We start from the raw sequence: 22,800 nt of genomic DNA, 5'->3' as shown, positions 1-22,800 counted from the left end.
GCAACTGGAACTATAAAAATAGTATAATGCCAAATGTTTAAGCAAGTGTCATATCCAACTAGGTAGAATATTGTGTTTTTATTAATATTTTACGCACCAACAATCTTAACTACGTATAGTCCGTCCGCTATAACTTTTCCCATGCGGTACGATTCATTTTCAATCAAATTAAGTCAAAACATAAATTGAAACGAACGTCGATGTGTATATACATTTTGTATACTGTATACTATATACTACACACATCGGCGTACGTTTCACTTTCTGTTTTGACTTAATTTGATTGAAAATGAATCGTACCACATGGGAAAAGTTATAGCGGACGGACTATATATGTTAATATCTTCGTATATGTTTTTTTTTCGAAAAATATTTTTGATTGAATATTTTCACGGCCACCTAAGATTCGGCTAGATTTTAAACAGTGTTTAGCAACTTTCTAAATAAAACGAAAATCTCTATCTACAAAATTGTTCTTAGAACTAAGTCACTATAGAAGTCCACTCTTACGCGAAAACACTCCTTAATGCTAAATTTTTATGTCTACAATTTTAACATATACAGGGTCTTGAAAATCTATGGTCTCGTGGTCTTTTACATACACAAAATTTATTTTATTTTTCATTTTACATACAAAAAAATTGTTTTATTTTTGACCTGATTTTGAAATACAAAAATACATATGGACGTAGTTAAGCAGGAAATGTCCAACCCACAAATTGTCAAAAATGAGATTTTATTACCAGCGAGTACAAAATTCCTGTTTCTGTAATGTGCAGAAACCATCCAAGCGAAAACACTACCTCTTTCTAATAAAATCGTCAAAGATCTAACCCACAATCATGCCTAACTTAGATTTGTAATATAAATAATAACGTCAAGTGATTTGAGCGTTTTCTAAAAAATATAAATTGATTTCAATAACCGTATTAAAATAACCGTTGAAACGTGCCCAGTGGTTTGAATCATTTCAACGCTTCACGATAGACTAAAATTAGTATGTGTTTTTTGGGATGGAAAACGTTCAAGTGGGTTAGACGTTTTCTACCTATAAATTTCAATGTAAATAATAGAAATACGAATACAATCAGAAATCGTCCAAATCACTTGGTATCATTTTACAGTTTGTGTTCAGATAATATGTGAAAGCAATTTTTAGTAGATATTATAGGTCTGGATCCCGCGTCTGAAAAAAAAGTTGATTAATAGCAAGCTGAAAATTTGTTAATAGCTTAAGGGTGTCTAGTCGGACAAACTTTGATATATAGGAACACTGGAACAGGGGAAGTTTTAATAGTGGAAAAGGTTAAAAATTTGGAACGGTCAGACCACGAAAACGTCACACGTATTTTGTCCGACAGAACTTCCAATTGATTTTTTACCCTTTTATTAAATTCTCATGAAAAATTAGGCTGCTATTTGTCACCAAACGGGAATTATAATGAGTGGTGGAACACGTGGAATATGTCAAATGACAGGAATTATGACAGGTGATAAATAGCAGTCTGATTTTTGCATGAGAGTTTAATGAAAGGGTAACAAATCAATTGGAAGTTCTGTCGGACAAAATACATCTGACGTTTTCGTGGTCTGACCGTTCCAAATTTTTAACCTATTCCACAATTAAAACTTCCCCTGTTCCAGTGTTCCCATATATCAAAGTTTGTCCGACTAGACACCCTTAAGCTATTAACAAATTTTCAGCTTGCTATTAATCAACTTTTTTTTCATACGCGGGATCCAGACCTATTATAATTATTACGTTGTAATATCGGTAAATCGGCATTGTCACATGGGTAAATCACCGAGTACGAAATTATGTGTTTATTCGTGCACATTTGTTTTGATTTAAAAAACAGTTTGTGTTTAACCCTACAGTGACAGTTATGTCTGAAAGAGGAAAAAAATGGACATACAGCGACGTGGAAAGTCAAATTGTAGAACATTTTTCGACATTATTTGTACTGCTCTGGCCCAATGTAAATCTTTAGCAGATGCAAAAGTAAAAGAGGTCAAAAGTTATATGCACCTTATTTCAGATGATGCTAAACCTTTTTACAATAATTTTGTTGGTGCTGTCAATCTGATAGAAGATGTTGATGGGTTCAATGGTACGGACTTAGATTTTGAAATGGATCTTGGTAATATAAATAAGTAATATGTTTTTGATACGTTCAAGTTATTATAATTCTTTTTTCAAAGCTATCGTTTTTCATTTATCTAAAACACTCCAACAAACATAACCATGTTTTATCATAACATTTTCTCTTATTAACATTTAGGCAGTATGCGTCCAGCCCGTAATTTTGAATATAAATATATCTTTTTTAAAAAATGCGCTTTTGAAAAATTACCTAAGTAAAATCTTCATACAATTAATATCAAGTATTATAGTCACTGTGATAGTAATCAAAACTATTGTGTTTTAGTGGAGTACTCTAATAATACTTAAATTCAATTTCTCAACAATTGCTATTTTTTGGGTTAGACTTACTCTGCTTAAGGGGTTACATAGGTCTTGAGGGTAAAAAAGTGAATTTTTAAAAAAATTATATCTCAAAAACTAAAAATTATTTTTATTTATAATTGGAACATGTAAAAGGGTTACATAGGTCTTGAGGGTAAAAAAAGTGAATTTTTAAAAAAATTATATCTCAAAAACTAAAAATTATTTTTATTTATAATTGGAACATGTAAAAGTATAGTACTTAAGGTACTCTCAAAAAAATGATAAACCAAAAATATTCATTTTTGTAGAGTTGACTGCAATTTTTCGACAACAGCCCTTTTTTGCGGTGGGCAGCATAAATAAGTCCAGTCTCAACTAAAATAAAAAAATCAAAGTTTCTTGTAGTTTATACCTCTGGCTAGTGAATGAACGAAGGAATTTAAAAAAGAATTAAATTTGAAGATTTCACATAAGTTTAAACACATTTTCGACCCCAATTTGTCTCATTTTTTCAAAAATTACGATTTTTAAAGTAGGTTTTTTTTATAAAACAAAAACCACTTCACCAAAAAAAAATTCCTTCGTTTATTCACTAGCCAGAGGTATAAACTAAAAGAAACTTTTTGATTTTTTGATTTTAGATGAGACTGGACTTATTTATGCTGCCCACCGCAAAAAAGGGCTGTTGTCGAAAAATTGCAGTCAACTTTACAAAAATGAATATTTTTGGCTGAAAATTTTTTTGAGAGTACCTTAAGTAGGTACTATATTTTTATAATTTTTAGTTTTTGAGATATAATTTTTTTAAAAAGTCACTTTTTTACTCGCAGGACCTATGTAACCCCTTAACTACGTCAATATTATCTCTATATAAATTAAAAAGATGAGCAGATGAGCCAAAAATCTTGCTTTTACCAATTAACTTTGAGTATTTAATATGTAATTTACCCTATATTAGAATAGATTTTAGTGGTTTTCGAGAAATTCAGTTATTAATATAGAATGCAAAGGGGTCCGCGCCCAGTGGGTTGGTTCTATTAAATATTTCTAAGGCATATTTCCTGGTTTGTCCGGTGCACTCTATTTTCGTGCGTCGTATAATCCTTGAGTGAGTGAAATAAATATAACCCTTAAGTACCTGGAAAAGGCGTTTGACAGAATCCGAAGAAAGGACGTTTGGAAGACACTAAAAGAAAGGGGAGTCGACAGACACATAATAGAAGTAATAAAGGATATGTACAAGAATATAATACAAATACAGTAAGAACCAATAACGAGGAATCCAGAGAATTTACTACAAGTAAAGGCGTCAAACAGGGATGCGTGCTGAGTCCACTGCTATTCTCAGTGGTACTGGATGAAGCGATAAAGAAAGCCAAGAGAAGAATGAGAAAACTAACATTAGGATACTGGCAAATGAAACAGACTCAACTATCGGAGCTACTATTTGCAGACGACATGGTATTGATAGCAGAAAACAGAGAAGACTTACAGAACAATCTTGAAATCCTAGAAGAAGAACTATCAAACATAAATATGAAAATTAATACAGAGAAAACAAAAATAATGATAATTTCAAATACGAGGAAGACACACGCAATAGAATTAGACGGGAAACAACTAGAGCAAGTGGAATATTTTAAATACCTAGGAGTAATAATCGAATCAAATGGTAAACAAGACATGGAAATAAACGAGAGAATGGGACGAACAGCAAGCTTATTTAACACTATGAAAACAATATTTTTTGGGAAAAAAGAGATACCGGAAAAAGTAAAAACGGCAGTCGTTAAATCAGTAGTTAGACCAACAATCATGTATAGCAGCGAGACATGGACATTGACGGGGAGACAAAAATCCAGAGTCAATGCTATGGAAATGAGGTTCCTGAGGAAAATAGCAAACAGAAAGAGGACAGACAAAATACGAAACGAAACAATTAGACAAAACCTAAAACTAGAACCAATCAATGAAAAAATAGTAGAAGGACAACTTAGATGGTTCGGACACGTGTGTAGAATGTCGAACGAGAGGCTAACAAAACGAGTGTTCGAAACGAGAGTGCAGGGGAAAAACAAAAGAGGGAGACCAAGAGTTATGTGGGTAAATGAAATCTGGAAAGAAATCGAGAAGAAGGGATTGACATTGGAAAGTGCAAGAAACCTAACGCCAGATCGGAAAGCATGGAGACTACAATGCCAAACTCAACTCCACCAGCCTTACACCTAAAGGTAGACAGGCTTAGGACTAAGTAAGTAAGTAAGTAAAACACTCCAACCCACGTAACCATGTTTTATCAAAACATTTTCTCTTATTATACCATTTAGGCAGTATACGTCCAGCCCGTAATTTTGAATATATACCTTTCTTAAACAATGCGCTTTTGAAAAATTACCTAACTATCCTCATACAATTAATATCAAGTATTATAGTCACTGTCATAGTAATCAAAACTATTGAGTTTTAGTGGGGTACGATAATAATACTTAAATTCAATTTCTTAACAACTGCTATTTTAGGGTAGGACTTATTCTGTTTAACTACGTCCATATTATCTCTATATAAATTAAAAAGATGAGCAGATAGTGCCAAAAATCTTGCTTTTACCAATTAACTTTGAGTATTTAATATGTAATTTACCCTAGAATAGATTTTAGTGGTTTTCCAGAAATTCAGCTATTAAAATAGAATAAAAAAGGGGTCCGCCCGCGCCCAGTGGGTTGGTTCTATTAAATATTTCTAAGGCATATTTCCTGGTTTGTCCGGTGCACTCTATTTTCGTGCGTCGTATAATCCTTGAGTGAGTGAAATAAATATAACCCTTGAGTACAGTAGCAGCGAAAAATAAAAGAGAATAAAAAGGGCTGTTCGGCATCAGGGCGGGCATTTCGTAGGGCGCCGAGTGGAAATTTATCTCAATAAAAGCAATAAATCTCTACAGAGGCAAAATCAATTTGGGTCGTGGACACATTCGTCTGTCCGGTTGGAACGGATGCCTGGCCGAACTACATCAACAAATCCACCTTTAACCAGATCTCTGGCCTCAGAGACCGTAAAATATCAATTTATATATAAAAAGGAAAAGGAAAAGGGAACGTAAGAGTAGAAAAACATTCTTGTTTTAATAGCTTTTCGAGAAGACACATCAGGTTGTGATCAATTATCGGATATTGACAGGGTTCAAGTTTTCCTTGAGTACAATGAAGAATCCTACACAATAACATTATGGAGGAGATATTTTATTAAGGTTCTCGCAATGTTCTTTGAAATTTTTTGTCTACAGGGAGCTCATCATAAATTTTTTAATTTATATAAACAATATATTTTTCAGTGCGTTCCAATGAGTGACTGTGTGACTGTAATAACAAACTCGGAATATTTTTAACATTTGTTTATACGCACAACAGGCCGTGAAGACCTATAGCATTTTTATGAAACATAATCATAAAAATAACTAATTACACTCATAGACCTGGATCCCGCGTACCAAAAAAAAAGTTGATTAATAGCAAGCTGAAAATTTGTTAATAGCTTAGCGGTGTCCAGTCGGACAGACTTTGATGTATGGGAAACATTGGAACAGGTAAAGTTTTAATTGTGGAAAAGTTTAAAAATTTGAAACGTCAGATTACGATAACGTTCCATGTATTTTGTCGGACATAACTTTCAATTGATTTGTTACCATTTCGATAAACTCTCGCGCAAAACTCAGACTGGCGTTTTATCACCAACTGGGCATTTTAATGAGTGGAACACGAAGAACATGTCAAATGACAGGAATCATGTTGGTTAGTAATAGCAGTCTGATTTTTGCATGAGAGTTTTATGAAAGGGTAACAAATCAATTGGATGTTCTGTCCGACAAAATACATGGGACGTTTTCGTAATACGACGTTCCAAATTTTTAAATTTGTCCGACTAGATACCGTTAAGCTATTAACAAATTTTCAGCTTGCTATTAATCAACTTTTTTTGGTACGCGGGATCCAGGTCAATTATTTTAAACAAAATTCAAACTAAAGTATGTGCAAAATTCTTAACTACTTTTAAGAACCTGATATATAATATTTCTCCATTCGCTTCTATTTTGTGCCTTTCTTTTTCAATCCCTCACCTTCACGTGTTTAAGGTCTTCCTCCACTTTATTAATCCACCTTGTTCTGGGTCTACCTCTTCTTTTGGGATCGATTAATATTCTGGTCATATCTAGTTTAGGCATTCTGTTCACTGCCATTATTTTTACATATTATACGCCAGTCAATGGGAGCGAGAATAGGATATTACCTCCGAATTCTATCCTATTGCATGGATTTTAATGAAATTTTGGGAATAGCCTCTACTTATCTTCTTATTCAAAGTCTACCATATGCCGATGTGTGCTTTTATCTTTGGAGTGGTTCCCACCCCTTCTCGGGGGTTGAGAATTTTCGGTTAAAATAACCACGGAAGTTGCTATAGAACCTAATTCTAAGCAAAAACTGTTCTATGTATTTTTTTTAAATCAATACTTTTTGAGTTATTCGTGGTTGAAAATTTGCCATTTTCATTAAAAAATGACACCTTTTCGAACGGTTTTTTGCAAATACCTTAAAAACTATGCATCTAACAAAAAAACTATGTATATTAAACATTTTTGTAGCTTATAAGAAAACAAAGAGATTCGTTTCGTCACAAGTCTTCTAGTTATAATACAAAAAAAGATATGGTAGGTGAGAAGAGTTTGTTTTTTTGATGCATGCTCAAATCGGTGTATTCAACTTGAAATAACAGAGAAACGGTCGATTGTAGATGTATAATGCTGCCAATACCTTTTGTAGTGCTTAAAACGACCTTTAAAATGAACAATATTAAATGTTGATTACATTCGAACTAAGCGAGATATGCTGCAAAAAAATTGATGACTAATGTATTTTAAGAGAAAATGAGAAGTATATTTAACCCCTCATCCACCAGAATTTAAATGCATCGTTTTCCTTGTACTATACCTTTTATTATAGTGTTATCTCTATGTTCAAAATGTTGGACGGGTTTAAAATGAATGGTTTTTGAAAAAAAAAATAAAATCAAATTTTTAAGCGCATTTTTAAATTTTCTTAAAAAGCTTCCTTTTTCTCCCTGTAACTTGAAAACAATAAGAGATACAGTAATGAAAAACAAAAACAAAATTTTTATCTAAAAAACCCTACATTGTTGTTTCGTATCTTTGTTTCGTATCTCTTATAATTTTCGAGTTACATGGAAAAAAAGGAAGATTTTAAAGAAAATTTAAAAATGCGCTCTATAATTTGATCTTATTTTTTTTCCAAAAACCATTCATTTTAAACCCGTCCAACTTTTTGTACATAGAAATAACACTATAATAAAAAGTATCGTAGAAGGAAAAAGATATATTTAACTTCTGATGGATTAGGGGTTAAAATATACTTCCCATTTTTTCTTAAAATATGTCTTAAAACGAATTTCATCCAGAACGGGGTGTCAGACAGGGATGTATACTATCTCGACAATTATTCAATATATATATGGAGAGCATATTATGAGAAGAGCACTTGAAGGATGGGAAAAGGGCATCTCAATAAATGGTGATAAAATAAACAACCTACGTTTCGCAGATGACACAGCCCCTCTTGCAAATAGTCAAGCAGAGCTGATTGATCTTATACGACTGGTTGAAAACGAAAGTCAAATATTTGGTCTGCAATTAAACATATCAAAGACAAACATCATGATAGTGGATAGACTACATAACAATCATCCACACATAACCACAATTGATCGGTTTGAGGTTGTGAGCTCATACTTATATCTGGGATCATTAATAACAAACACAGGGTCACTACAGGAAGAAATAAAACGTAGATGTGATCTAGCAAAAGTCGCCACAGCAAAAATGACCACAATATGGAAGGACTGTCAAATTTCAAGAGCGTTAAAGATGAGGTTGATCAACTGCTTAATATTCCCAATACTTACCTACGGATGTGAATCTTGGACCCTGAGAAATTCGGAAAGAAGAAAGATAGACGCCACTGAAATGTTCTGTTGGAGACGAATACTACGAATTCCTTGGACCGACCATAGAACAAATAATTCAATTTTAAGAGAGCTAAAAGTTAGCCAACGACTCTCCAGTAAAGTCCATCTCCAACAATTAAAATACTTTGGACATGTTATGAGAGCAAATACAGAAAACATGGAAGGCTCATTATACAATGAAAGGAGGAAGGCCGAAGATAACGAGGAAGATTCCCAACAAGATGGATCGATCAAATTACAGGAATAAGAAAAGACCTATGCATGAGTTAAAAGAAATGACCAGAGACAGAGATCTTTGGAGACAGACAATACACGACATCACGTCGACCACTACACTCCCTCTGGGGGGTCAGGATTAAAGAGAGAGATATCTTAAAATTTGTCTTAAAATACATACACTAATATTGTCTTAAAATAAATTAGTCATCACATACTGTTTTATTAAATAAAGCTTTAATCTATTTTTTCTTTGATCCAGCTTATTTTCGGATGTAGACAAACGAAATAATTTCACTTCACTATTTCTCCTGATAAGTAAACAACCAATAAGGCATTTTTAAAAGATAACCCTAATTATAATGTACGTATTACGGTCCCCCACGATTTACAATTTACGCCACCATGTTCAGTCGAAATGTCATATCCCCCCCCCCCCCATGTGAACCCTCCCAGCGGATATTCTATTGTTTCAACATTGCCGATTTTATACAAATATTTTTAGCTTTTAGAAATTATATATTATTTAATATTGCTTTTTTCTACAACCACTATTCAAAATGCACTTTTCTGCACAGTTTTATGTTAGCAAACTTGATATTTTCTCACAGTATAAGACATTTGACATTAGTGTACAGAAAAGTGACATTTCCGTGCCGGAAAGTTCTTTTCTGAACAGTTGACTACCTCATTCTGAGTAACGTCATATTCTGTTTACATCCGTGGTTAAAGTTTAGACAAATATATAACCTATAAGACAATTATTATATTTAACTATAGAATAGAAATTAAATTATGGATGTTACAACTGTTTTATTTTACAATTTTATTCTTAATAAACATTTTATAATTATCAACTAACCAAGAATTTAGCAACCTCAACAAGATACGTCGAATGAAGTAGGTTTGGTGGAACTCCGTGACTGCATAAATATAACGTCAAATGTGACATTACTTTGTAATAATTATTTAAAATAGTTAGTGTAGGAAACAGAGGTTGAACCTTGCAAAATGGACACAAGTCCGGTTTTATTTTTTTTCTGGCATATCAAGGGGTGCTTATTATAAGACTAACTTTTTCTGAAAAAATTTCGCCCCGGAACCCCCATTTTCACCCCATTAAAGGGGGTAATTTATGGTTTTTGCAGAACGTAGCCCTTCCTGTACCTTTTACAAAAAATTTCTTTTATAGAAATATAAAGAGGACTATATTTTCTACGATATATTTCCGACAGCATCTCTCTATCATCCACCGTTTAGCAAGGGTGGCGCCCCAAAGTTGACAAGTTTTAAAAGATGTTTTTAGAAAAAATATATTTTTCGCTAACTGTAACGGAAATTAAAAAGAAATGCTACGGAGATTATTCACAAATATATGATTGATTTTTCCGTATAGGTTTCACTTAAGGGTAATTGCCCTTTTTTTAATTACAGGGTGTTACATTTTAAAAAACCCCTTTTTATACCATCTGAACCGTTTATGCTAGAGTAAAAAGACTTTCAGCGATTACCCATGTACTGGTGTTATTTACAAATTTGTATAATGCACCCCCATTTTTTCCCCGGAACCACCCAAAAAAGAAGAAGAATTAATAAATAAAGTGATTTTCTTGGAATTCTTCACACACAATGCCCTTCATTAATATGCTTCATATATCATTTTGTGCAAGTTATTATTACCCATGCATGGACACTAAACGCGATTTCCTAGTGCAACCCTTGTAGCCAAAAACAATAAATAAAATGGGGGGTTAAAATTTTTTTTTTGTTTTTTGCTTTTTGATCCATATGGGCGTATGCTTCATCAATAGTGCTTTTCAAAAATATATATAATTATTGCAACATCCCTGCGCAAACCACCCCTATCCTTGAAAATATACTGCAGAAACTACCCCTATACCTTATCCAGCATATTTTTACGATTTTCTCATTACCTATTCATTTTTTTTAAACAAAACTTATACAAGGTTAAAGATCACTATTTACTCTAAAAATTAGGTCCTATTCATTTTTTTCGTTTAAGCAACCGTTACGTCACAGTGGCGCCGTAAACCTCATATATGCTTTGACGGGCTCCAGTTTTTGTTTATTTTTTCGTCATCTGTTTGTTTTATTGATAAAGTACTTATGTAAAATAAAACAACACAGTGTAACCTACAAATCATGACCTATGCACATTTTACATTCTTTGCTCCCCAAAGCTACAGTGGTGGCCCAAAATAAATTTTTTCATATTTTCGCCACCTACACGCATTTTATTGCGTTAATGCTACCTTAATAGCACAATATTCACCCCTGAGTGGTCGCTAAGCAGTGACGGATCCAGGGAGGGGTGATGGGGGCGATCACCCCCACCCCTCTCAAACCAAGTGATATTATATTTGAAGACTATAAAAATATTAATTTATTTTTATAGAAATACTTATATAATATTAATATTATTTTTATAAGAATGACTTTTTATGCTTTAGCGACAGTGGCGGATCCAGCATCGTTAAGAGGGGGGTGCCAATTGGTTAAATTTCTATAAAAATAAATGAATATTTTTATAATCTTTGAATATAATATGACTTGGTTTGAGAGGGGGGGGGAGGTGTTCACCACCATCACCCCTCCCTGGATCCGCCACTGCGTAGCGACCACCTAAGGGTAAATATTGTGCTGTTAAGGTAGCATTAATGCAATAAAATGCATGTAGGTGGCGAAAATATGCAAAAATTTATTTTGGGCCACCACTGTGGCTTTGGGGAGCAAAGAATGTAAAATGTGCATAAGTCATAATTTGTAGGTTACACTGTGTTGTTTTATTTTGCATAAGTACTTTATCAATAGAACGAACAGATGACGAAAAAAAACAAAAACTGGAGCCAGCCAAAGCATATATGAGGTTTACGGCGCCACTGTGCCGTAACCGTTGCTTATACGAAAAAATGAATAAAACATAATTTTTAGAGTAAATAGTGGTCTTTAACCTTGTATAAGTTTTGTTTAAAAATAATACATAGGTAATGAGAAAATCGTAAAAACATGCTCGCCAAGGGATAGGGGTAGTTTCTGCAGTACATTTTCAAGGATAGGGGTGGTTTTCGCAGAGATGTTGCAATAACCATATATATTTTTGAAAAGCACTATTGATGAAGCATATGACCATATGGATCAAAAAGCAAAAAACAAAAAAAAATTTTCATCCCCCCATTTTATTTATTTTTTTTTTGCTTAAGGGGTTGCACTAGGAAATTGCTTTTGGTGTCCATGCATGGGTAATAATAACGTCCACAAAATGATGTATGAAGCATAGTAATAAAGGGCATTGTGTGTGAAGGATTCCAAGAAAATCAATTTATTTATTAATTCTTCTTTTTTTTGGGGTGGTTCCGGGGAAAAAATGGGGGTGCATTATACAAATTTGTAAATAGCACCAGTACATGGGTAATCGCTGAAAGTCTTTTTACTCTAGCATAAACGGTTCAGATGGTATAAAAAGAGGTTTTTTAAAATGTAACACCCTGTAATTAAAAAAAGGGCAACTATCCTTAAGTAAAACCTATACCAAAAAATCAGTCAATTATTTGTGAATAATTGCCGCAGGATTTCTTCTTAATTTTCGTTACAGTTAGGGAAAACTATATTTTTTTTAAAAACATCTTTTTTAAAAACTTGTCAACTTTAGGGCGCCACCCCCGCTAAACGGTGGATGATAGAGAGATGGTGTTGGAAATAAATCGTAGAAAATATAGTCCTCTTCATATTTCTATAAAAGAAATTTTTTGTAAAAGTTACAAGAAGGGCTACGTTCCGCAAAAACCACAAATTACCCCCTTCAAAGGGGTGAAAAGGGAGGTTCCGGGGCGAAATTTTTTCAGAAAAAGTTAGTCTTATAATAAGCACCCCTTGATATACCAGAAAAAAAATAAAACCGGACTTGTGTCCATTTTGCAAGGTTCAACCTTTGTTTCCTACACTAAGTTTAAATTCAAACAAATTAAGGAAGTGCATTAATATTTTAACTGATTTCTGTGTAATTTGTTTAGGTATAATGGATTTAAATGTATTAGTATTAATTAAATACAGTTTAAAATTTATAATTTATTATTATAATAAATCTTCGTTTGGAAATTGTGATTTTTATTTTTAGCAAAAACTGTGGTTGTAGAAAAAGTATAGTATGTAACACGTGCAGAAAGGTAATTTCTCACCCGTTTGAATTGCGGTACTCGCAACTTTTCAAACTCCTGAGAAATTAGTACCTTTCTGCACTTGTTGGACAATATACTATTTCTGTGTTGTTTATTCTTTTCAGCATTATTTCTTAATTGCGGATATTTTTTTGGTGTCGTCATTTTATCAGTTTTCAGCTTTCCCGTAGATCAATAACATATAGTAATTATTCAAATAATAAATTATATACGTGGATTTTATAAAATAAATATAATCAAAAAATCGATATATAAATATGGTATCTGAAGGTTTAACAATGTTACAAATTATACCTTTAATTATTCATTTGTACCACGAGGTTTTAATAATTAAAAATGTGAACAATTATTGTAAATAAATAATAATTGCATAATTGCAAATGGACATTTTAATTATATAGCGATAATTTCAATACGTAGAATCATTTTTCACAGGTCTCGGAATTTAATCGCCAGTTAGGCGATAAGGAGCGCAATAAATTACATAGCCTCGCGTAAAAGTTAATGAAAGTTTAAATAATAACATTAGGTATGCCGACGATACACTCATAATAGCCGACAATTTGGAAGACTTAGAAAGAATAATGAACAACATATTAATATATAGTGGAGAATATGGACTCTCTCTAACATCCACACAACCAAGTTTATGAAAATTGACAAGAACAACAATAAACATATTAACGGTAGGCGGCCAGCAGATTGAGAGTAAAAAAATATACTTACTTGGGAACGATAATCACAGAAAATATCGATTATACTGCTTATATGCTTATATATAACATTGAAAAATCACGTGTCAATTTCGTGACAATGAAAAAGATTTTATGCAGCAAAGATCTGACATTGGCCCTCAGAATAAGACTAATTAAATGTTATGTACACTACACAGTGTGCTTTACTATGGAGCTGAATTTTTAGAAAAAATTAAAAGTTGTTTGGATCGTTACAGTTTCACTGTGTATGGTACAACAGAACGGTGGTAGACAAACTTACTGATAGGCAAATTGTTGATTCAGTTATTGCCTAAATGATGCAGAATAATCAAGTAGTGTCACTGTATAAGCTGGTAAATATTCGGCAAATGTTTCGTCAAGGAGATAATTGAATTAATGCACAAAGGGTAATTAAAGAGCGGTCTCATCCATATCAAAGTTGTATTAAGAGTTTTGGCCAAGTGAATAATTATACGTAGTTGAACAACATAGTCCGAGGTCCGTCGGTCGACCAACAAGCACAATACCAAAGGATCTTTCTAGAGGCCTCGGCTCTAGTGTAGTGGCCCTCGTTACCCGTCATAGAGGCCTGATTACATGTTGCATACTTTATATTATGCCGTTAATTTGGAAACAGCGAATCAATCGTTGTGTATTGCCCTTTAGGAATTTCCAATTTAACCAATATTAATACAATATCCTGTCAAGCACGTAATGCAGATATATACCAGATTAATTGCGTTTTCTGCACGGTGAAGTTCGAATTGTGATTGTACGGGGAGGTATATTTAATTTTAACAGTAATTGCAGACCTATTTCGATCGATATTTCGCTGTGCCGCTGCCTCGGGGACATGTCAGAAAAACATCGGCCGACTAATTAATCTACTATATCTCGAATGAGACTAACTCAAATCATTTAAGAGATTTACGTGATGCACATAGTAGTATATAGTGTGTTTTTTTAGACATATTCGCCGTATCGGAAGAACAATGACGTAACTGCTAAATAATTTTTTCAATTTCTATTTATTACGTCATTAACAACTAAAATACCGTGGGCAAATTATGAACAACGACACAACTGTAACTATGTGTTGTGCAACTAGAGGGTAGTTGTGTTATTATTGACATATACGCCCATTTTAGGCTATTGATTATATTCAAAATAAGATAGCTAAAAGGAACTACAACGTTAACGGGGTTTTATTATTTCATATAGTCAATGGACATCTATATATGAAAAAACCGCGGAGTGCTACCATTTAAAGTGGTGCGTTTTTGAGAAATGGGTGAATTAGTCTCTGGGCACAGGTTACATTAGGGTGAGTTCTATGCACTTTTGGTACAAACATACTCGTATCTACATAAAAATTGTTCCTGGTTAAATTTCGTATCTAAATATCACTATTTAAAGTCAATGATACTTTTTTTTACAAAAATATATTCAAAAGAAAAAGCACAAAATAACCCAAAAGAAAGAAATTTTGTTTTTTGTCCCATAACTTTTGTCCACGAGGATATAGGTATAGACATTGCTTTACAGAAAAAAAATCTACATATTTTTTCTTTAAAATGTTGTTTAGTAGAGGTAATTAGGATTTATAGTTTTCGAGATATGATTTTTCAAATTTCGCCACTCACAGCAATTTTGGGCAATTTTCCTTGTCGCAAATATTGTTCTGTAACTTTTTTCTACGTAACTTTAGGTATATGCAATGGTACACGTAATAGGAATAGAAATCAATTACCTTTAAGATGGTCTACTGTATAATGTTGTACGACTTTTTTTAAAGAGATTATGGTTTTTAAATGTTTTATACTATTAACGATTTTTTATAATATAATATAAAAATAAAATAATATTATTATATAATATATTATATATTATATAATATTATATTATATATTATATATTATATATTATATTATAATACCTAATATAAAAAAAGCTTATTTTGTTTACTTTAAAATGGTGTATCACAAAAAATTCTAGGATTATTTTTGAATAAGATAATATTTTTCAAAATGTATTAAGTACTTGCAACGATTTTTGATTTTAGGTTTATTTTTTAAATTTCTCATTATACCTTTTTTTCTTGTACATGAATATACTATATATTGCTCAATAAAGATGGCTTACTTTCTGTTCTTTAAAATGGTGTATCATCTATATTTAAATAATGGAAACCGAGTGATTCGTTGGTATTCTTTACCTGTATTATTTAAAATTATTTCATTTACAAAAATTACAAAAACATTAGTCTTAGAAAACATCACTTAAGTTAAAATTATTTAAACGTTGACATTTAAAAAATTTTTAGAATCAAAGTCCATCTCTTCGTTAGCATTAGATTCAATATCTTCCTCTGACACCTCAGTTATCTTAGAGTTCCCACAATTAGTACCCATGCACATGCACCCTTTGCAGAATATTGAACAACTAATTCCTATCTTCCTACAACCGCAGTTTTTTGTACATTCTTTGGTACATTTACATGCTATTTTTTCAAGCAAAGCTTGTGGTGCAGGAGCTTCAAGTCAAGTCAAGTCCGAGTCAAGTGGATCCAAAGTATTACCTATAAAAAATAAGATTCAATCATAACACACAATCACATAAAAAAATTACAATGAGAAATTTAAAAAATAATCCTAAAATCAAAAATCGTTGCAAGTACTTATTACATTTTGAAAAAGCATATCTTATTCAAAAATAATCCTAGAATTTTTTATAATACACCATTTTAAAGAAACCAAAATAAGCTTTCTTTTTAATATATAATATATACCTAAATGTAGAAAAAAAAATTATAATGGAAAATTTAAAAAATAATCGTAAAAAATATAAAAACTCGTTAAAAGTATAAAATCTTGAAAAAGATAACCTCTTTAAAAGAAGTCGTACAACATTATACAATAGAACATTTTAAAGGTAATTGATTTCTATTCCCCTTACGTGGACCATTGAATATGCCTAAAGTTACGTATAAAAAAGTTACAGAACAATATTTGCGAAATAACAAGGAAAATTGCCCAAAATTGCTGTGAGTGGCGAAATTTGAAAAATCATATTTCGAAAACTATAAATCCTAATGACCTCTACCAAACATCATTTTAAAGAGAAAATATGTAAGTTTTTTTCTGTGAAGCAATGTCTATACCTATATACCCGTGGACAAAAGTTATGGGACAAGAAACAAAATTTCTTTCTTTTGGGTTTCTTTGTGCTTTTTCTTTTGAATATATTTTTGTAAAAAAAAGTATCTTTGACTTTAAAAAGTTATATTTAGATAGGAAATTTAACCAGGAACAATTTTTATGTAGACGAATATGTACCAAAAGTGCACAGAACTCACCCTAATGTAACCTGTGCCCAGGGACTAATTCACCCATTTCTCAAAAACGCACCCCTTTAAATGGTAGCACTCCGCGGTTTTTTCATATATAGAGATTCATTGACCATATGAAATAATAAAACCCCGTTAACGTTGTAGTTCCTTTCTATAGTACATAATCAATAGCCTATTTAAACCTTGTTTCAGAACAACGACACAAGCGTCAGTTGTGTCACGCAAGACTTCTGACCAAGGCATTGAGATCGACTTGGACGGGAATTTTTGTGCAACAACGACACGACGTAAGTGTGTTTTATGTCATTGTTTAACTAATTCTCTGTATCATTTAATGTCTTTACTGTACTTTACACCATTGTTTAACTATTCATTTTTGTTCTTTATCCAACCTGACGGTTCTTAACGGTATTGCTGATCCAAAGATTATGAATTAAATTTAATATTGTGCTAGGTTTCTCCATGGTAAAGAAAAATTTTAAGATGAACCATGACGCAACTGCAGATAGGATTGAAAATAGAGGATTAAATTACGATACTGAAATTCGAACCAATAGGGATGAAAATAAGAAAAACCAGCGTTGTAAGGATAAACGCCATACCGGTGCTCCTGGATGATTATGTACTGTTCATCACTATTTTAAATATTTAAAAAACGTTTTTTGAACAATTTTGCTTTTTGCAGTTACGTCGACGTTCCTCCGGGAAAGCGTAACAGAGATGTAAGTTAGTAGAAGTCCTAACACTTTTATAACTGCAAACCATTTTGACAGCGGTCAAGTGACTTATGTTTAGTTTATTTTTGCATTTCAGCATGAATACACTGGTACCGGAACAGCGCTTTAAAACTTCTTCTTCTTCTTCTTTTTATATAGACATTACTCTGTCTGTTTTTCAATGTGCGTCCAGTAAGTTGTCATTCCATCTTTTTCGTGGTCTTGCCACTGATCGTCTTCCTATTGGGGAACCGTCTCTCGCCGTCCTGACTACTCTATTTGTTGTCATTCGGCTTATGTGGTCGTTCCATTCTACTCTTCTGCTTTTCACCCAGCTATTAATGTTGTCCACCTTGCATCTCCTTCGTATATCTGCACTTCTAGCTCTATCCACAGCGTCTTACCATCGATTTTTCGCAATGTTTTCATCTCTGCTGTTTCTAGCATTCTTTTTGTCCTTTCTGTATCAGGTCTTGTTTCTGCCGCGTATGTCATTATTGGTCTGATGACTGTTTTGTAAATTCTGCCTTTCACTTCTTTTTCGATGTTTTTATTTCTCCATATTGTTTCAATCAGAAAACCTGCGGCTTTGTTTGTTTTATTCACCTGATCTTCCACTTCTGTTTCGAGCTTTCCGTAGCTACATAGTGTGATGCCTAGATATTTAAACTCCATGACTTGTTGTATTATTTGACCCTCCAGCTTTAATTTAAAGAATTGAAAAAAAAACAGCATATTTTTACATAAAAACCAGGAAAAACACAACTTCTGGTAAACCGATTCTTCCGGTTCAAGACCTTGATCTTATACATCAAAAAAAGAACATATATACCAAATTTGGTTGAAATCTGAAGTCTCGTTCAAAAGTTATCGTGCTATTAGTCACATATGTATAGTTGCCATTTTGAATCCTTGCCATTTTTGTAAAAGGCAAAATCTGAGATGGCATCCTATCTAATTTTGAACCTTTATATGTGCAGTATATGTGGTCCAAATTATATGCTTCTATCATTAAATGCACAATTCTTATAATATTTGCACGAATCTGCCGCCCTAATATGCAAAAAATAATATTTAAATTATATTGCCAAAAGATTATATTATCTTTTAAATAAAGTCAATTTTAGGTCAATTTAAAAAATAATGGTGTAATACGTGTCGAATATTTTTAACGACAGAGTTTATGATTTCCAGTTTAACCCATACTTTCTGTCTTCAAAGTTGTATTTTAACTTAGATCAAATGACGACAGAAGAAATATTACCCAAAATTATAGTGTTTGACTAACGGGAGTCTATTTTCAGTAGTAATAACCCAAGGACATTGATAATTGTTCGAAAAATTTTTATAACAGATTTCGAAAGCTTGTTGCTTGGAAACAGACTGACGCCGTAGGCGGAGGTCTGTTGCCTGTAAGCAACAAGCTTGAGAAAGTTGTTAAAAAATTTTTGAGCATTTATCAATGTTCGAGGGTTATTCGGATAGAAAATTTTTTGCTGGTTATGAAAAAAAAAATACAGAGCAGAAACAATTTATTTAAATGTGCAATTAACAATTCTTCCACCGTCCGATTTCCATCTAATTCATATTTTCTATCATTGCAAAAGTCCATAAACGCTTTCCATACAAATTTTTTACTGTAAACAGTATTCTTTGGTATATTTGAGTCGATAATTTCATTAATATTCTCATCAGTATTACAACCAAATCGTGACATTTTGAAATATTGAATATTTGAAATGTCAAAATCGAAATGAAACGAAATGTAGGTATCCATAGCTACATGACTGAGTGAAAACAGCCCATGGGATCTGTTTTCAGTATAATGTTGGTTTTATTGGTTGTATTCAATCAGATGACCACAAATTAATTGATTTCATTGGATTTCTAATTGAGCAAAAAATTTTCCTTTATAATAAAACTAACATTATGAAAGCAGAGTCACTTTGTTGTCTATTTTATTACTGTCAATTACAACTTTAGAAGTCCATTCACCAAGTTTATCCATCACCATCACCTCGAGCTTATTTTACTGCTTCGTGCGGCAGGCAAGTTTGTACATATTACAGGAATACGGGGATTCAATCCAATATTTACCGAGATGCTGGCAGGTGCGTGTAATGTCTCCGTTTAACCTCAATTTTATACAAATACAGTCGTTTTCTTGTCACTTTACGAACTACAAGCGTAAAACATGCTCTTTCTTCCTTGACAAAGATTGAAAAGTGAGACGGAAACACGTCGTTTATGCCCTTTAAGATGGCATTACCGCATAGTCGTAGATGTGGGTACTGAAAATTAGAGTAAAAAAATATTAAAGTTAACAAAGGTTCAAACAATACAACTTTAAAAACTATTTCAAAATTCAATATTGTCCGGTATTAAGCAAGTTCCAAAGTAAAGCAGTACTATAGGTGAATAAAAATAACATCAAAAACACCACGGCAAGAAACATAATTTTCAAAATCAAAAGCTTTTCCGCAGGAGAGATTGGCCATAAGCAACGAATGTTTAAGGAGATCTATACCGGGAAACCGTTATGATAACCAGGATTGAATAAATTAAAAAAATGGTGCCAAACCTTAAATATTCAACAAGAACATGTAGGTACATTGAACAAATTTAAAATACAGATTGCGCAACGCGAAACTGGTTAAAAAATCTGGCAATGAACAAAAGACACAATTTATCATACTGATAATACAATATAGCCTGGCTGTTTAAGTAAAAACTATTACGTGGAGATCATAGTAACGGTAGTCAACTTTTTAGTGAAAACGGAAATATAAGAACAAGAAGAATAAAAGTGAAGCTGAGGCATTGCGCCATGGTTATAGAAAAATGAAATAAAATTGGAACGAGTTAGAAATTACACTTACCTAGATAGTCCTGTCGCCAGGGGGATACAACGGCCTCCTTAATTCAGATGGACTTACTTAAGTTTTTTTATGTATTTTGACCCGTACAACACGAATTTTTTGGGTAACAGTTGATCCGGATGTTGATAAGATTGTTATAAACAAAGAACTTGAGGAGTTACATAACAGCGATTTTTCGCAAAACAAAACATTTTTTTGTATTTTTTGGGTGATTCTCAGCAAAAAATGATCTTAAAAGTTTTTTCGTAGAATGCATAGTTTTCGAGATTAACGCGGTTGAACTTTCAAAAAATCGAAAAAGTGCAATTTTTGAACCCGAATAACTTTTGATCAAAAAATAAAATAGCAATTCTGCTTACTGCATTTGAAAGTTCAAGTCAAATTCTATCGGTTTTGATTATTTGCATTGCTAAAAATTAAGTTTTTATTTGTTAAACAAAGCCATAAACACATAGTGTTTCCCGTGCCCAATGCATGCGTTTTCGTTTCCCGTGCCCAATGCATGCGTTTTAATGTACGTAATCTACGTAGATTTTGTCTGTATGCGCGCCTACTCGTTGGATTTCAAATGAGAAATGCATTGAAAACATCATTCAATCACTATGTGTTTATAGCTTTGTTTAATAATAAAAAAATTAATTTTTAGCAATAAAAGTAATCAAAACCGATAGAATTTGACTTGAACTTTCAAATGCGGTAAGCAGAATTTTATTTTTCAATTAAAAGTTATTCGGGTTCAAAAATTGCAATTTTTCGATTTTTTGAAACTTCAACCGCGTTTATGTCGAAAACTATGCATCCTACGAAAAAACTTGTAAAAACATTTTTTGCTTAGAATGACCCAAAACAATACAAAAAAACGTTTTGTTTTTCGAAAAATCGCTGTTATGTGATTCCTCAAGTTCTTTGTTTATAACAATCTTATCGACATCCGTATCGACTGTTACCCAAAAAATTCGTGTTCTACGGGTCAAAATACATAAAAAAACTTGGGTAAGTCCATCTGAATTAAGGAGGCCGTTGTACCCCCACTGGCGACAGGACTAAGAAATAAATGTGAAAAGTGTGGCGAAGTAGAGCAGTTGCTATTAAAAATGACACGTCTAACCTGTTACTACATAAAAACTGATTTCAGACATAAGGGAAAAACTTGATAGATGGAAAAAATATATCCAGAAATTTTTTACGTCGAAACCTTTACTACACGAGGCGACTACTGATAGCTGTCCAAGTATTACAAAATAAAAAGTACCTATTATACGCAATAAAATTAACAAAAGACAATAAAGTTTCGACCTGATCAAATACCAGCAGAAATATCGAACTGATCAACGAAGAACATATAGAAGTACCAGTGCATTTATATAATTCTATATACAATACGTTACAATAATACTAATAATGTAGATGTCCAAAATATGGAAGGACTGTTCAATTTTAAGAACGTTAGATATGCGGTTGATCAACTGCTTAATATTCCCAACACTGACCTACGGATGTGAATCTTGAACCCTGAAGCAAGCGGAAAGACTAAAGACAGACGCCACTGGAATGTTCTGTTGGAGACGAATTTTACGAATTCCTTGGGCCGACCTTAGGACAAATATATAATTAAATTTTAAGAGAGCTAAAAGTTAGCCAACGACTCTCCAGTAAGGTCCGTCTCCAACATTTAAAATACTTTGGATATGTTATGAGAGCAAACACAGAAAACATGGAAAAATTTATTATACAAGGAAAGGTGGAAGGCCGAAGATCGCGAGGAAGATTCCCAACAAGATGGATAGATCAAATTACAGGAATATGCAAAAGACCTGTGCATAAGTTAATAGAAATGACCAATTCCAGAGATCTTTGGAGACGGACAATGTACGGCATTAGGTCGACCACTACACTCCCTCCGGGAGGTTAGGATTAAAGAGAGATATATACAATACAGAAAATGTTCCTAAAGAACAATTTAAGTCTACTCTGATCATTGAACGATGAGCCTTGGGTCCATCCCTCCCCATCTATCGCAGATTGGAACAAGATATCAGCAAGACATACATTTGGCTTCAGGAATGGCCTTGGAACAAGACAAGCCTTATTTTCCATGAATGTGTTGGTCTAAAATTTGCATGTATATGTTGCTGCTTTTTAGACTGGAAAAAAGCATTCAATAAAATCAGATACAACCACCTCATACACCTACTCCAACGATAGAATTTAGATACTAAGAACATTAGAATTATTACTAAACT

This window comes from Diabrotica virgifera, chromosome 7 (genome assembly GCF_917563875.1).
Source record: "Diabrotica virgifera virgifera chromosome 7, PGI_DIABVI_V3a".
NCBI lineage: Eukaryota > Metazoa > Arthropoda > Insecta > Coleoptera > Chrysomelidae > Diabrotica > Diabrotica virgifera.
Note: the sequence above shows the minus strand (reverse complement) of the source record.